The following is an 18279-nucleotide window of genomic DNA, read 5'->3' on the forward strand; positions in this document are numbered from 1 at the left end:
GAACGCTGGTGAAGGGAATTAACCTGAATCAAGGTCCACCAGGAGGTGTGAGCCTCGGGGCCACATCTGATTGGTTTGGTGCTCTCACCTCCTAATAGACCGGCTGGTTAAGTGACTCAGCAAGGAACATCCCTGTGATGTGCAGGGCCATTGTCCTGAGGATGAGGAAAGCCGCCAAACAGAGGATGGAGGCTGTGCTGTAGTCCGAGCAGATAAGGATTATCACGGCAATTATGAAAATACTTTCAGATACACAAAAATAAGGTCATATCAGCCATCATAATCATAAAGTAGAAGCAGCTATTCTATTTAGCACAGGATTTATACTGTAAATCTGAGAATCTACGAGTAGTGACTGTGGTCTAAAGAGAAGTATAACTCTTTTATCCTTGTTTTAGGCTTTACTATTTAATAAAATATCCTTTAAAAATAGTAAATATTCATTTTCGATTCAAATGGTAATATATATATATATATATATATATATATATATATATATATATATAAGGAACCATAGCTCATTTATGAGTTGTTTCTAAATAAAGCTTCTGTTTTGTATTAATTAAATACTGTATGTAAGATCTGTGCATTTACATATCATCAAGCAGATTCCCTCGGGTACTAGAGACATTGAGGGATATTTATCAAATCTGTACTTTCCTCTGTACTGGCTTTCTTACTGAAAAGTTACATAATTAGTGGCGGTCGGGCAACAAATTTGTCAAATGGCGCACGGACATTGTTAAATGACCACAGAACTGTTCTGAACCTTAAATGTCACAGAGAGTAGCGGACATGTGACAAGCGTATTAAATGTCGCACGGACCTTAGTACAATTGTCGCATAGAGTTACATAGGTATGGTTACTTGCCCTTTGATAACTTCTAACTCTGGCCTGTGCGACTTTTGTGAGACTTTTCACAAAAAGCCGCTTTAGTAATCACTGCACAAAGTGATCTAAATAAGAACACTTCATGGGTCAGGAAATTTAAACAGTTCAAATGAAATGTCACATAAAAAGTTGTATGGGGCCAGCCTGTGACTTTTCATGACAAATAAAAAAAAAGGAGTCTAAATAGATTGATAAATTCCCCTCATTGTGGCGCCAGATGGTACCAGAATTATGGTATCAATGACTTGCATATCCACATCGTGGCCATCATGGATTCAAAAGGCAGAGCTCAATTCTGTATGAGAACAAGTGTGATGAGATAATATGGCCAGTAGAGGTCTCTCAAATCGTTTTGTAAACAGACTGCATCAGGACAAGCATCTTAGAAATTCTAACTAGATATCATATAGGAATACGCAGACTAAAGGGTATCTTTCAGCTCTAAATCATGAGGTCAAGTGTCAAGGAAGTGTTTCTGAGCCGCAACATGCATGCCTTCTCCCTCCCCCACCCCTCCCTGCCCTGCATGATTGATGTACATGGGTCAGTAGTGGAAGCCTAACATTGTGCATCAATCAGTCAAGACAGGGAAGGATGGAGGATGGAAGAGGCATGCTGTTGCTTACAAACCCCTACTTGAGCTCTAAGCATGATCTAGAGCTGACAAATTCCGTTTAAACTGAATGGCATATGCTATTACATATGCAGTACGTTCTTGACTAGTGATGAGCGGCATTGGCCATATTCGAATTCGCGATATTTCGCAAATATATAGACAAATATTTGTACTATATTCGCAAATTTCACGAATTCGTTATATTCACATATTCGAGGAAGAAAACAGTGAGGGGGTGGGCAACTTTACTATTGGTTGCTAGGGATATTGTTGATAACCTCTGACAAGTGTATTTGCATCATTCTAATTGTCTCACAAGTTAAAAGAAGGAATATGCAAATATGCGCATAAGCGAATATGCGGAAAAAGCGATTATTCATCATTTCGAATATATATAGTGAATATATTCGCAATATTCGCAAATTCACGATATTCGCGATAAAAATTCGAAATGCGAATATTCGCACCCAATGGTATTCTTGACCCAGTCTTTGACCACAGGTACAGACAGCACAACTGGGCAGGGATGTGGCAAGTATCTTAAAAGATCTTATACAGGAGCACCAAAACATGTTCTGACTGCCCCTACTGTGACCTAATTCACAAATAATACATCAATGGTACCCCCACTCATTCCCTCCGTTCACCTGTGAAGGGCTCTACTGTGCCCCCATACAGTAATATAACCCTCTGTGTTTAGAGCAGTAATAATGCCCCCCTGTACTTCATACAATAATAATGCTGCCCTGTGCTCCCAAATCATGATAATGTCTCCTGTGCCCCCATATAGTAATAATACTCCCTGTGCCTCCATTAAAAAAATAATGTCCATTTTGCCCCATACAGTAATAATGCTACCTGTACTCACAAATAGTAATTCTATCCTTCATGACTCTAATTAGAAATCATCCCCCAAGTGGTAACAAGGGAGGGACCAAGTGGTAACAAGGGAGGGACGCATCCCGGATGCAAAAAAAAATAAAAACAGAGGAACTGAACTTTATGAAAGTGCAACAGGCCAGTGCAACAGGCCACTGTGGAACCTTGTTGCAAAGAGAGGAAAACACACACACATATATATATATATATATATATATATATATATATATATATACAGTGGTCCCTCAACATACGATGGTAATTCGTTCCAAATGAGCCATCGTTTGTCGAATCCATCGTATGTTGAGGGATTCGTGCAATGTAAAGTATAGGAAGCTGTACTCACCTGTCCCCGCCGCTCGAGATGATGTCCCCGGGCCTCCGCTGGGCTCTCCGCTGTCTTCTCCGGTCCTCTGCTTTCTTCCGCAAGGCCTTACTGGGCCTGCGTAGCGACGTCATTACGCCGCTGCGTACGTCATTCCTATTGGATGACGTGCGCAGCAGCGTATTGACGTCATCGGAGAGGGCCGAGAAGACACCGGAAGACCAGTGCTGGACCCGGAGGGCACCCCGGAGCATCGTGGAGGGGTAAGTAATACTTACCGCACCACACGGGGAACATTAAGCTGCTATCCGGCAGCAGCTTAAGCATTTGGCGCTGCCGGATAGCACTTAATGCGATGGCCCGACATATAAAAGCATCGTATGTCGATGCTGACATCTATATGCGATGGCCTCTGAGAGGCCATCGTATGTCGATTTCATCATATGTCGGGGCTATCGTAGGTCGGGGGGTCACTATATATATATATGTATATACAACTTATGATGTTATATTCACAATAAGGTATATTTTTGATTACTTTTTGTATGAGATTTTTAGGATTTGGATTTTATCATTAAAGTTTGTTTTTCTTCCTTTGTGCCCCTAGACAGTGATAGTACCCTCCTTTGTGCCCCCAGACAGCAATAGTGTCCTTCCTTGTGCCTCCAGACATTAATAGTGTTTGTGTCCCTTTATAGTAATAGTGACTGCTTTTTTATTTTTAGAAATTCCTAAAGAAAACTGTCCAACAGCAGAGCTCGGGGTCTGACTCGTCCCGTACATGTATGTGACTGGTGCAGTGGTAAAAACACCATGAGAGATCCTTCTTCCAATATTGCTCATCTTCACGCTCAGTTTATCATCCCAACCGTCTATCCTGACTCCTCTTCTGCCTTATAACATGCACATAGAGGGAAGACCATAAGGAAAAGCAAAGGCAGGAGTGTGTGTGGTGAGGCAGGTATCTGGGATAAGGGGTCTGGTGGTAGCTGCGACCTCTGTGACCCCTATAGTCACTCAACTGCTCTTGTTGGTCGTTGGTCGGGTCAAGTGCAGCAGGTAAAGGGAAGACAGCATAGTCTCAACATGCTACAATTTTGGGAACATCAATAGACACACTCGAATCACCAGTAGTTTAAACTTTCTCTTTATGTAGAAAATAGTAGAAAATACATAATTTCATTAAAGATCTTATAATCAACCAAGTGCGCTGATCACAGTCCTTTTGTGGAGCAGCTATGGGGCAAACTTTTCATTTTCACTCTAAAGGACTGTGATCTGCGCACTTGGTTGATTATAAGATCTGTAATGAAATGATGTATTTTCTACTATTTTCTACATAAAGAGCAAGCTGGTGATTGGAGTGTGTCTATTGACGGACTGATTGTACTGGAGATTAGAGCCTCCAGATCAAACAATAACACCCAGCATTGCGCTTGATTAAAGGAGAACTACGGGATTGAAAAATGTATCCCCTATCCTAAGGATACTGGATAAGTTTCAGATCGCGGGGTCCAACCGCTGGTGCCCCCCGCAATCTCCCGTACGGGGCCCCGGCTCTCTGGTTAGAGAGGGCGTGTTGACCACCGCACGAAGCAGCGGCCGACACGTCCCCTCCATACACTGCTATGGGAGAGCCGGAAATTGCCGAAGGCAGCGCTTCAACTCTCCCATAGCAGTAATGGAGGGCGCGTGCCAGCCGCCGCCTCGTGCGGTGGTTGACACGCGCTCTCTATGCAGAGAGCCGCGGCCCCGTACGGGAGATCTTGGGGGGCCCCAGCGGTCGGACCCCCCGCAATCTGAAACTTATCCCCTATCCTTAGGATAGGGAATAACATTTTCAATCCCGTAGTTCTCCTTTAAAGGGGTTCTCCACTGTCCTGCCTTCCAGAGCTCCACTCGCAGCGTCCGGAAGTTTATTACTCCAAACGCTGTGTGCGGGCTTCCGTGTTTGAGGCTGCCCCCTCAAGTTGTTTTGGCATTTCAGAAAATCCTATTGACTTTTAGCTAACATCTGGGTGCTGTGTTTTTTTCCACAATGGTTGGTTTCAACATAAGTCAAGTAGGGGAGAAGGGAGGAGGTAGAGTAATAGGAATAAAGGGAATAGAATGAGAGATAAAGGGGATAGGATGGAGTGAGGGGGCGAGGAGAGGGTGAGCGGGGGAAAAGGGGGTGGGAAAGAAGGAATGATACACACAGCAGAGTTGGTATTAAAGGGGTACCCCACCCCTAGAGATCTTATCCCCTTAAATTATCCTACTCTGCAGGGACAACCAGTGATTTCCGAGCTGGCAGTCCGGACATAAATGTTCAAAACACCGGAGTGCCAGAGATCGATAAGATGTCTAGGTCTAGGCCACTTGGACCCCCCGCATTCAGGCATCTTATCCAATATCCTTTGGATAAGATAGGGGATAAAATGTCTTGGGGCAGAGTACCCCATTAAAGGATTACAATTAGGGCTAAGGGGTAGACCATCCAGGTTCAAGAGTCAATATTGAAAAAGACACGTATCTGGGATACCTTTGTTGGGATCTCCGGGGGGAATGTCCCATACAGAGAGTGGAGTATTGATTTGTTAAGAAGTGAGGTTTATGCTATGGTGTATCAAATATTAAATTTTAAATGAGGAATTAAAAAAAAGAAATATTAAAAGTCTAAACAAGTGTGAAAAGTACAGTATGTGTCTTCCTTTTAATGGATGAAGATTTATAGATCTATGTCACTTCCTAATATGCATTCTGTCTATAAACTCCATTGAACAGGGCTACATTAATGTCTAAACCACAGCATACAAAGTAAAAATCCACAGCAAGAAGTGCAACATATTTTTCGCACCTTATAATGTATATGTGATAGTTTACTTCCACTTAAAGGGGTACTCCGGCACTTAGACATCTTATCCCCTATCCAAAGTCCAAAGGATAGGGGATAAGATGCCTGATCGCGGGGGTCCTGCCACTGGGGACCCCCATGATCTTGCATGTGGCACCCCAGTTAAAATCAGTCCCCGGAGCATGTTCGCTCCGGGTCTGATTACCGGCGACTTCGGGGCAGGCGGCGTGTGATGTCACGTCTCCGCCCCCGTGTGACGTCACGCTCCGCCCCTCAATGCAAGCCTATGGGAGGGGGCGTGACAGCTGTCACGCCCCCTCCCATGGGCTTGCATTGAGGGGCGGAGCGTGACATCACACGGTGACGGAGGTGTGAGCAAGATCACAGGGGTCCCCAGCGGCAGGACCCCCGCGATGAGGCATCTTATCCCCTATCCTTTGGATAGGGGATAAGATGTATAAGCGCCGGAGTACCCCTTTAAATGTTACTCAAAAATCTTAAAGTACTGCATAGAATGTCCATGTCAGCCTAAGTCATTTAGGAGTCTTCCTTAAAAATAGGCATCTGAGGCACACCGCATGTAACTTTTTCTGTAGCTTGGTGCTTCCCCGTACTAATATAAGGAAACAAAGAACATGAAAAATTGTATACATGAGGAGGTGAATGTACATCCATTGTAGTCGAACATAATCTTCGACCGTAGAGATCACTAACATAAAATACAAGATATTATAGGCAAGTAAGGCGACAAGAGTCTTTACGGCAGTGACATGAGCGTTGAGGGTCTCAGCTCTTAAACTGACGCCATTATTCTGCACCCGGTGAATGTGTCTGTACAAAGAAACGACTGCGACCGCAACGGAGAACACAAATATTATTATGCAAAAAGAAGCAAATACAAAATAAAGTTTTAAAAAAAACAATGATTTGAGAAGTGAAGGATTTGGCTTCGGGAAAACATTACTAGAATTGAAGTATAGAGTTGGCATATCCATGGCAGCAGGACCACTTAGAAGTAAAGAAGCCAGGACGGATAGAAAGAGGATCCAGGGGAACGTCTTTGGGAACGTGCGCTGGATATGGATATAGAGGTTTTGGTTGATGTTAGCAATCTTCAGGCAGAAGTGAACGGCGAGCCACGTGGAGAACAGCAAAGTGCAGAAGATTTGAGACAGATAAGTAATATTGATGATCAGCCATGCCAAACTGGTAAATATCTGGAAGCCATGGATCAGTCCGGTACATCTGAAGCCCACTTGAAGGATTCTGTGACTGAGGCTTGATAGGCCAATTCCACAGATGAGTTGATCGCTCACATCAAGCTTTCGGTTCTTCTTCCAGTCTAGAATGTTCACAACTAGTATGAAAATGTATCCAGGAACAACAATCAACAAAGAAATCCCATCTGGGACATGTAGAATAATATTCCAAGGGGTTTCCATACTTGTAGCTGTAAGAAGCTGCAGAGATAAGAGCACAGTGCCCGTCTCTCTGTTTTAGGAGCACCTCCCAGGTGTTGAGATGTTGTGCACTAATGGAATGTATCAAATGCTGTGGTTTTTGCAAATATTTTCTATTTCTGAGCTGTTAAATGGAAATTAGAAATGGTGTTACTCATATGCATGCCCTATTGTGTCCTATTAGGTTCCTCTACAGGCAAATACATTTAGTTCTTGGAGGATAATAAGTAAAACATAGGTAAAGTAACTGATTGCAAAGTAAACCACAGCAATGCAAAACACTACATACTTTTTAGATCTGATCTGAGCAATGAGGAACTTACAGAAAATGTCAGATAGCAGGGAAGGAAAGTGAAGAGAGCCAAAAGCCATGGCAAACTGCATGTGCAGCTTGTCCCTATAAAAATCCAATTTAGCTTCCTTCTCAGAAGGTGAAAAATATTCCCCCATTTTGGTTTTATACCAAGGGTCCAAGAGTGTGGCTATCTAGTAATCATCTCTTTCATTCATGTGCACACTACACCTGTCAGTGTCAGCAGGCAGTGGTGGACTAGTGGTAGTTGTAGCCAGTGGACAGTAGGCAGTGGTGAACTAGTGGTATTTGTAGCATGTGGACAGTAGGCAGTGGTGGATGAGTGGTAGTTGTAGCCAGTGGACAGCAGGCAGTGGTGAACTAGTGGTATTTGTAGCCAGTGGACAGCAGGCAGTGGTGGACGAGTGGTTGTTGTAGCCAGTGGACAGCAGGCAGTGGTAGACTAGTGGTAGTTGTAGTCAGTGGACAGCAGGCAGTGGTGACCTAGTGGTAGTTGTAGCCAGTGGACAGCAGGCAGTGGTGGACTAGTGGTAGTTGTAGCCCATGGACAGCAGGCAGTGGTGGACTAGTGGTAGTTGTAGCCAGTGGACATATATACATGTAGATAGAAGGAGCTAGGATGGCACCAAACGGGAGAAATTAGTCAAGACAATCTGAATGCAACGTGATAGACACAGCTGAGCTTGTTGCCTGGAGATTGGCCGAGTGGCGGTGCTAGGATAGACGAAAAGGACAGCTAGCAATATCATATGTACGGAGGAGAAAAAAGTATATCCGCACTCACCACCGGGTTCGGCATCAGATGTTCCTACGTGGGAGAATCCACGGGATCAGAGAGACGACATCGCTTTGTGCATTCACAGGCAGTGGACAGCAGGCAGTGTTGGACTAGTGGTAGTTATAGCCAGTAGACAGCAGGCAGTGGTGGACTAGTGGTAGTTGTAGCCAGTGGAAAGCAGGCAATGGTGGACTAGTGGTAGTTGTAGCCAGTGGAAAGCAGGCAATGGTGGACTAGTGCCAGCTGCAGCCATTGGTGGACTAGTACTAGTTGTATCCAGCCTTGTGATGTCGCTCCATGTGGTTATGTAGAGTGGTAATTCCTAAACTCAGGTCCTGGACATGCCTTACTTCCTGTTTGCAGAGTTGCAACAGGATTGGTGTCTTAAAATAGCAAAGAAGAAATACTGTAACTTTTGTATGAAGCTGAAAAAAAATCCAGGAAAAGCTGAAAAGAAAATGCAGGTACTATACAGGTCAGTCCACACACAATGCTTTAACCAAATTTATTTTAATAAATCCTCCCTCTCCCCCCCCCCCCCCCCCCATGTGTTCCTCATCCCTTCTCCCAAAATAGTGCTAAGGATTACCTAACCTTATTTTAGTCAAAGTTCAGGGCAAGACCGGGTTCTTCGGGTTTGGCTTACTCATCTCTAGAGCCTTTCGGAGTCAGCAGAAAAGTATTACCTGTAGAAAATATGGCCCAGTCATTATTCCTCTTTCCAGTCTATTTGGGCATCCTACAGGTCCTGTAGCCTATAGACTTTAGTCCTTTGATCCTTCTACCTTTAGATTCAACCTCCAGATGGGGTGTGAAACAGCTGTAACCTCATTAGACTTATAGGTTGAACCTTTTGGACTTGATGGTCAATCTCGTGAACTATGTATCTACCTAACACTTTTCCTGTATAAGCACATATGTGAGCAGCAATAACTTATTGATCATACTCTGATTATACTTTTCTCTGTATATAGTCCATGCAGGAAAGAATAGGATGGCACTCGCAAGTGGGATGCAAATACAAATACAGTTTATTAACTTACATAGGTCAGGCGGGTACAAGGGTGTGGGAAGGAGCAGACAGATTGGAACTACGCCCGTTTCACGGCCTCCTGCCACTTCTACTGGTTCATGAACCAGTAGAAGCGGCAGGAGGCCGTGAAACGGACGTAGTTCCAATCTGTCTGCTCCTTCCCACACCCTTGGCTCATGTTTTGGTTTGCTCATTTTCACCCCTTAACCCCCTCCATATTAAAAATTTAAATCACCTCCCCTTTCCCATTTTACATATAAAAACATGTCAACATAATATATATGAAAAAATTAGGTATCGCTGCACGTGTATTGTCTGAACTAGTAAAATATAACATTATTTATTCCTAATGGTAAATGGCGTAAATGCAAAAAAATACCAAACCCCAGAATTGTGTTTTTTGTATCCCATTATTTTCCAGATAAAATTACATAAAAAGCAACAGAAAAGCCTGGTACTGATATGGTACCAATAAAAACTACAGATCACAGCGCAAAAAAATGAGCCCTAATATAGCCCGTTAAAAAAAAAAAATGTTATAGGGTCAGAAAATTGCAATTAAAAAAAAAAATGTTTAAGTTTAGAATTTTTTACAATTAAAAGTAAAATATGATGCAAACTATACAAATTGGGTATTGTTGTAATCGTGCCGATCTAAAGTTAGTTTGACCGCACAGTAAATCCTGTAAAAAAGCAAACCACCCCAAATTTCCCCCAAAATTTTCTTTTGCAATTCTACATCACAAATATTTTTTTTTCCATTTTGGAGCATATGTTATGGAAAAATGAATGACTGCATTACAAAGTACAAAAAAGTACAAGTACAAAAGTACAAGTACAAAAAACAAGCCCTTATATGGGTGTGAAGATGAAAAAATAAAAGAGTTATGGCTATTAAAGGGGGGAGAAGGAAAAAATGAAAGGGCAAAAATGAATATTGGCCTGGTCCTTAAAGGGTCACTCTCATTAAAGCTAATTTTTGCAATTGCACTCCTTATGGAAAATAAAAAAAATATTTCTAATATACTTTGTTTAAAAAAAATGACGTTTTCTATGTTTTATTTGTGCTTAAAAAAGCTCAAGAGCACATTTTCCCCCATCTTATACACAGACTTTGGACCGAAGTCCAAACACAGAAAGTGCAGCCTGGAGTGCTGAGGGGGTGTGTCCATCCTCATCCAATCATAGCTCCTCTCACACTTAACTGCCATATGCTTTTGGTTGCCCCCCCCTCAGCACTCCAGGCTGCACTTCCTGTGTTTGGACTTCGGTCAAAAGTCTGTGTATAAGATGGGGGGAAATGTACTCTTGAGCTTTTTTAAGCACAAATAAAACATAGAAAACTTCATTTTTTTTAAACAAAGTATATTAGAAATATTTTTTATTTACCATAACGAGTGCAATTGCAAAAATTTGTTTTAATGAGAGTGCCCATTTAAGGGGTTAATGGGAACCTTGATGAGATTTGAACCTAGGACCTTAAGCACTGAGTTACTGAGCCACCCAGTGGCGTACCAAGGGGGGAGGCGGCCCGCCCCGGGTGCCACTCTCAAGGGGGGTGCTCTGCATATACCTATAGGGAAGGGGGGAGAGGGGGGTGCTCTGCATATACCTATGGGGAAGGGAGTGAGAGGGGGGGTGCTCTGCATATACCTATAGGGAAGGGGGGAGAGGGGGGTGCTCTGCATATACCTATAGGGAAAGGAAGGAGAGGGGGTGCTCTGCATATACCTATAGGGAAGGGAGGGAGAGGGGGTGCTCTGCATATAACTATGAGAAAGGGAGGGAGAGGGGGGTGTAGCTCTGCATATACCTATGGGGAAGGGTGGGGTGTAGCTATGCATATACCTATGGGAAAGAGGGTGGGGTGTAGCTATGCATATACCTATGGGGAAGGGTGGGGTGCAGCTCTGCATATACCTATGGGAAAGAGGGTGAGGTGTAGCTCTGCATATACCTATGGGAAAGAGGATGGGGTGTAGCTCTGCATATACCTATGGGAAAGAGGGGGGTGTAGCTCTGCATATACCTATGGGAAAGAGGGGGGGTGTAGCTCTGCATATACCTATGGGGAAGGGGAGGTTATAGCTCCACATATACATATGGGAAAGAGGGGGGTAGCTCTGCATATACCTATGGGAAGGAGGGGGTAGCTCTGCATATACCTATGGGAAAGAGGGGGTTACCTGGCTACCTACCTACCTGCCCTTTTACTGTGCAGGACACCAAGGAGGGCATTATTACAGTTTGTGGGCCTATAGATGGAAAGATTGTGTAGAGGAGGGCACTGAATATATGCAGAGTCTGACATGTTTTCCTGCAGATGTTAAGAGATCCACATGGCGGTCTTATCCGGACGGAGAAGAAAAGGATCAGAAAAGACGTAATTGTGAGTCCCAAAATGTAACTGTAATCACTTATATGGTATACACATCCTGTGTACAGCTGATATCTACTGCCACATGGTCCTGTATATAATCACTTACATTGTATACAGATTCTTTATAGTACTGGTCTGTGTATAGTGGTTTTATTCAGTACAATATGGCGGTATTATCCAGTTATTGTGTGGTGGTATATATTTACTCCTTGTATACCAGTATTATTGGTCATGGAAATTTACCTACGTTAAAGTGTTTCTTACATATATAAATTTTAAATTATTGTGTGTGGGATTTGGGTGGAATAGGAGCGTGGCAGAAGATTGACAAGCTGCAGAGCCTAGCAGGGGCCCCTGCCTTTTTTTTGGTCCGGGGGCCCTGAGTGTTGTCAGTCCGCCCCTGAGGGGGGGGGGGGGGGGGGGGTAGGGAGGGGGTGTAATTAAGGGGGGTGTGTGTCGGGGGGGGGGGTGCCAAACAAAGGGTCCGCCCTGGGTGCCAAGTTCTCTAGGTACGCCCCTGGAGCCACCATGCCACCATGCACCATTCAAACACTAAAGGCTCATATGGACCTCATTGACTCACGGTAAATGAAGTATATTGGGAATCCGTCATTTCGATGGATAAAACTGCACAGAATGTTGTACTTCTTAATAGATAAATCTAATGGTACTTCCAGTGGATGCTCCAAACGGTATAAATGGTGATGGTGAATCATTCAGCAACATGTACAATTTCAATAAGGATTCTCGTAGGTATTTGTGCATGCTTAAAGGGGTACTCCCCCCCTAGACATCTTATCCCCTATCCAAAGGATGGGGGATACGATGTCTGATCACGGGGGTCCCGCCCCTGGGAACCCACACGATCTCTCCTGCAGCACCCCCTGTCATCCAGTGCAGGGAGCGAACTTCGCTCCGTGTCTGATGACTAGTGTTGAGCGGCATAGGCCATATTCGAATTTGCGAATATTCGCGAATGTATGGACGAATATTCGTCATATATTCGCGAATATTCGCATATTCGTTATATTCTCGTTTTATTTTCGCATCTGCGAACATTCCCGTATGCGAAAAATTAACATATGTGAATATCAACATATACAAAATTCGCATATGTGAAAATTAGCATATGCGAAAATTAGCATATGCGAATTTTCGCATATGCGATTTTTCGCACGCCAGTCTCACACAGTAGTATTAGAGCCTTCTTTACACCACACAAGCTGGAAGCAGAGAGGGGTGATCACTGTGATGTGTACTGTGGAAAAAAAAACGAATATTCGTAATTACGAATATATAGCGCTATATTCGCGAAATTCGCGAATTCGCGAATATGCGATATTCGCGAATAATATTCGAATTGCGAATATTCGTGAGCAACACTACTGATGACTGGCAATGCAGGGGCCGGAGGCTTGTGACGTCACGGTCCTGCCCCATTGTGATGGCATGCCCTGCCCCTTCAATGCAAGTCTATGGGAGGGAGCCCCCCCTCCCATAGACTTGCATTGAGAGTCAGGACATTATGTCATGTGGGTGCGGGGCCGTGACGTCACGAGCCTCCGGCCCCTGCCTCACCAGTCATCAGGCACGGAGTACCCCACCCGATCTCTGGTCCAGCGTTGTGGTGTACGGTCACACCCGTCACGCCACGCCCCCTCCATTCATGTCTATGAGGGGGGGGGCCTAGTACACAGCTGTCATGCCTTCTCCCATAGAAAAGAATAGAGGGACGTTGCAGCTGTGTGTGTGCACAGAGTGTACCGGATGACTTGGATGCCGTGGCAGAGATCGCAGGGGTCCCCAGCGGCCGGATTCCTGCGATCAGACATGTTATTCCTTATTTTTTGGGTGGGGGGATAGCATGTCTGGCAGCGGATTACCCCTTTAAGTAACACGTCTATGAACAACCACCGTATACAAATAGAATATTATTTCAGCTTTTGTTATAATTCTTTTATTTATGTGTATTGAAAATCCAAGAACACTCTAAGGTTGCACTAGAATTAGGGTAAAATAATATTTGTGTATTATGTGTATCAAGATTTATTTCTACTGATTCATCACATGGAATCAGTACATTAGATAATAGTATGAGTTAGTCCTGGTGATACCAAATTGTGCATGTTTGGGAACCTAAGGACCTTTCTGTACATGGTATCCATTAGAGATTAGCGAACTTACAGTAAATTCAATTCGTCACGAACTTCTCGGCTCGGCAGTTGATGACTTATCCTGCCTAAATTAGTTCAGCTTTCAGGTGCTCCCGTGGGCTGGAAAAGGTGGATACAGTCCTAGGAGACTCCTTCCTAAGAATGTATCCACCTTTTCCAGCCCACCGGAGCACCGGAAAGCTGAACTAATTTATGCAGGATAAGGCATCAACTGCCGAGCCGAGAAGTTCGTGACGAATCAAATTTACTGTAGGTTTGCTCATCTCTAGTATCCATCAGTAATGGGTAAGGTACCACAGACTGTAGTCTGGTCTAAATTCTGGTGAAAAGTGTGGTCTAGATAACTAATATCTATTCTACATATTCAATGTGACATCTCATTTGATGAATCTTAATGATGCACATTTGGTGCAACCTTTGTGTGGTCTTGGGCTTTTAATACAGAAAAATATCAATAATAATGATATGCAAATGGAAAAAAAACATCTGTGGAATGTCCTGCCACGCTGCATGCACTTGGGAACACAAAGCCTCAAGATTTTTTAGAGCCGAGACAAGTGCTCTCTATCACCCAAAGTGCAAGAAAAAGTGCAAATGTGTCACACTAAAAAAACATGCACATAGGATGCGGTCTATCGCTAAGACCTTCTCCAACAGGAGAGAGGCCCCCAACAAACCTACCCTTCACCTTCGGGCCAAAAGGAACCTGCAAGGATCCAGGTTCGATGCCCCTTTTCACCGAAACTACTAAGAGGCTACAAATGCCCCTGGCTTCAACCTAGGCATTAACCAAGGTATCAGCCATGGAGCCGTATACTGATGGCATCTCGACCGAAGCCAAGATCCCCAGGGGTTGCAGGGAGGTGAGGAACCAAAAGGCCACACACACCTCCCCTAGACCGCCAGGAGGGACACCCAGAAGGGCTACCGCATCCTGCCAATCCTGTGTACAAACAAAACACACAAAGTGGCACAGTGACATACAAAAATAATAAATAAGTGGATAAGTGCAGATATACTGGCCGGTCATCCAGCCAGATCTATAAAAAATGTCCCTGATCCTAGCCAGAAGGCCGGGATACCAAGGGTGAGTGCCAAAGGTGAAGAGTATATGGTGCAGTGCGTTCACTCAGTAAGCTATCACACCCAGTGAGTTTTGGCACCTCAGGGTCACCACTCACAAAAGTACCTCAGCTCTACACCCCCCAACCTCATGGCGAGACCCAGAGGAAACAGGTCACATCAGGGCAGCCGTTGAGCTGGTGTTGTGGCACCAGCCCCGAAACGCCCCGGTACACCTGTCCCCTCCATGCAGCACCCATCCCCACCAGTCCAAAAACGGTGCATCCGCTCAACAGCTTAAACTGATAAGAACATATACTACACTTGATCTTAGCCAAAAGGCCGAGAAGCCTTGTGCAAGTGACTCTGAGGGTCTCCCTGCCTCCAACCAATAATGTCCCAAATATGCTCAATGGGAGACAAGTCAAGAGATGCAATTTTTCCATTGTAGCACAATTAGGCAATGCAGGCTGCGCATAGTAGAACAAGCAAAATGAGTGACTTGTGCGATCTGGCATTGTTTTGTTGAAAAATGGCTTCTGGGACACTTTGAAGAAATGGTGTTACCAATGGTTGGACAAACAAATCAAAGTAATGCCAAGCTGTTAGAGTACCTAGAAAAGTCCAGCGACCATATATTATGCCACCCCACACCAGGAAAGGTGTGATGTTCCCTTGTTAAAGCCTCTTCATAACATTATCCACATGGTATCTAGACCTATCTCTGGCTACCATTGTGTCTGAGACAGAAGAAGATAGTCCTCCATTCAAGTCTCCACTGCAGTCTTGCTCCTCACCATAATAGCCATTGAGATTGGTGGTGTGAGATAAATGGAACACATATAGCTGGACATCTGGCTCATAGTCCAATGTTGGGCAAGCACCTTCTCATTGCTTGTGTAGACACTGTTCAACATCCTAGGTTTGGTAGGTGACTTCCGATTGTACTCACAGTACAGAATGGATCATTATGTGCCATCTGACAATCTGTCTGTACCTTGGTTCACCTCTGTGCACCTCTTGCTGTCATTTCATTTTGTTGTTGGTCTCTCAACTACTGAGACAGGGAACATTGAGCAGTGCTGACATCTTGGTGTTTGCTTCTAGCGATCTGCCCGAATTATAAACCAAGGTTTCTCAGTTTCAGGATTCTGTCCCCAGTACAGCCGCATCCATGTATTTCATTAACATAACTTGGTAATGGGGTCATCGGTCTGACCCACAAAAAATTCCTTAAGGACACAGGGCGTAAAAGTAAGCCCATGGGAATTTCAGTCCCCACAGCTAGCCGGTCGGGGACCAGACCGGGATACCTGCTGAAATCACTCAGCAGGCACATGGCCGAGGGGGGTCTGCAATCGCCAGAAATCACAAGTCAATTCAGACCCAGTGAAAAAAAACAGGGATCGGGGGTGTCCAAGACAGCCCCGATCCCACTGAAGGGATAGGAGTGAGGTGGCAGGGGTGCCACCCCTCCTATCCCTGCTATTGGTCGGTCAGAAGGGACCGACCAATAGCAGATTGGGGGCGGGGGGGGGGGGGGGGTTAAAGTTCGGTTTCCCCGCTCTGCCCACCCAAAGTAGTCCATGATGTGAGCGCCGGCGGTGGTGGAGGTCCCTTACCGGGGGGGCGATCGGCGGCGGTGGCCGGCGATACTCCAGCTTTCGCAGCGTGCGACGATCCTGCTGCAGGTGGTGAGTAGTTGCCTAGCAACATCTGCAGGGTGACAGTTTGGAGATCACTATGCAGTGGTCTCTAAACTGTGGCCTTCTAGATCATGTAAAACTACAACTCCCAGCATGCCCACACAGCAGTTTGCTGTCTGGGTATGCTGGGAATTGTAGTTTTGCAACACCTGGAGGGCCACAGTTTGGAGATCACTGTGCAGTGGTTTCTAAACCGTGGCCCTCAAAATCTTTCAAAACTACAACTCCTAGCATGCACGAACAGCAAAAGGCTGTCTCGGCATGCTGGGACTTGTAGTTGCTTTCCTCCAGCTGTTGCATAACTACAACTCCCAGCATGCCCTTTGGCGATCAGTACATACCGGGAATTGTAGTTTTGCAACAGCTGGAGGCACATTGGTTGGAAAATACTGAGTTAGGTAACAGAGCCTAACTCAAGGTTCTCCAACCATTGTGCCTCCAGCTGTTGCAAAAATACAACTTTCAGCATGCACGGTCTGTCAGTACAAGCTGGGAGTTGTAGTTTTGCAACAGCTGGAGGATGCCCCCATGTGAATATACAGGGTACACAGGTGGGTTTACAGTGAGTTTTTTTTTTCCACAGAACACATCACAAGGCTCCTATTCTATTCACTGTATTAGACTAGAGACCGAATATTCGCGAATATGAGAATATGCGACTAAGCGAATATTCGCAAATATCCTCATATTCGCGTATATTGTCACTAAAATTAGATAGGTAGATATAGATAGTGACCATATTCGCAAATATGAAATGACAATATTCAAAATGAAAAATATCATAGACCCATTATCACTTCTGTATAGACCATGAATATTAGGAGATAGATAGATAATATAGATAGATAATATAAATAGATAAATAGCATAGATAGGTACATAGTTATCCGCATGCACATGCGCATTTGCGCATGCGCTTTTATGCAAAGTGAATATAACAGCGAATATATTGAATATGCGAATTTTGCAAATATAGGAAGAATATTCGTCCCTATGTTCGCGAAATATCGCGAATTCAAATATGGCATGTGCCGCTCATCACTATAGCTTGTCTGAATGACTCTGTAAATAAGGTTCAATAGACTTATTCCAGAGATGAGTTGGTCACTTACCATATTTTTCGCCCTATAGGACGCACCCAATTTTGCCGTTGGCTGTCCGGGCATGCTGGGAGTTGTAGTTTTGCAACAGTCTGACACTCAGACTGTGCAAACAAAATTCTTTGGTCTGATGAATTCAAGATTGAAGTTTTTGGCCTCAGTTCTAAACATCTCGCTTAAAGAAAACCACGCACTTCTCATCCCCTGTCCAATACCATCCTTACAGTGAAGCATTGTGGGGTCAGCATCATGCTGTTGGGTGTTTTTTTAGATGGGACAGATAGACTAGTCAAGGTTGAGGGAAAGCTGAATGGAGCAAATTTAAGAGATATTCTTAAAGGGGTACTCTGTCCCTAGACATCTTATCCCCTATCCAAAGGACCCCCATGATCTCCCTGCTGCACCCGGCTTTCGATTTAGAGCGTTGGGGGCAGCGCTCTGTGCCGGATGACTAGCGCCCCCTTCCATAGACTTGCATTGAGGGGGCATGACCTTGACGTCACGAGCCTCTACCCCGCATCGCCAATCATCTGGCACAGAGCGGAGTTTGCTCCATGCACCGGATGTTTGGGGTGCCGAGATCGCGGGGGTCTACAGCGGCGAGACATCTTATCCCCTATCCGAGGCCCATGCTGTCTGATCTTTAAGTGGCAGAGGATGCAAAAGTGAGGAGATGCTGCTGGTACTAGGGGACATCGCTATTGAGAGGAACAGAGCAGGAAGAC

At 44.6% G+C, this 18279-nt stretch overlaps 1 protein-coding gene and 1 pseudogene across 1 annotated transcript in view; one reads left to right on the forward strand and one right to left on the reverse strand.

Moving 5' to 3' along the window:
* The first annotated feature begins 3732 nt into the window (after positions 1-3732).
* LOC130295301 (embryonic protein UVS.2-like) overlaps positions 3733-18279 on the forward strand; it is a 60780-nt gene continuing 46233 nt past the window's right edge. Inside the window, exon 1 of the mRNA XM_056545931.1 lies at positions 3733-3771. The gene's annotated coding sequence lies outside the window, so the exon portion shown is untranslated. The remainder of the gene's footprint in view (positions 3772-18279) is intronic.
* LOC130296052 (U2 spliceosomal RNA) lies at positions 15012-15102 on the reverse strand (annotated as a pseudogene).

Source organism: Hyla sarda, chromosome 11 (genome assembly GCF_029499605.1).
Source record: "Hyla sarda isolate aHylSar1 chromosome 11, aHylSar1.hap1, whole genome shotgun sequence".
Classification (NCBI taxonomy): domain Eukaryota; kingdom Metazoa; phylum Chordata; class Amphibia; order Anura; family Hylidae; genus Hyla; species Hyla sarda.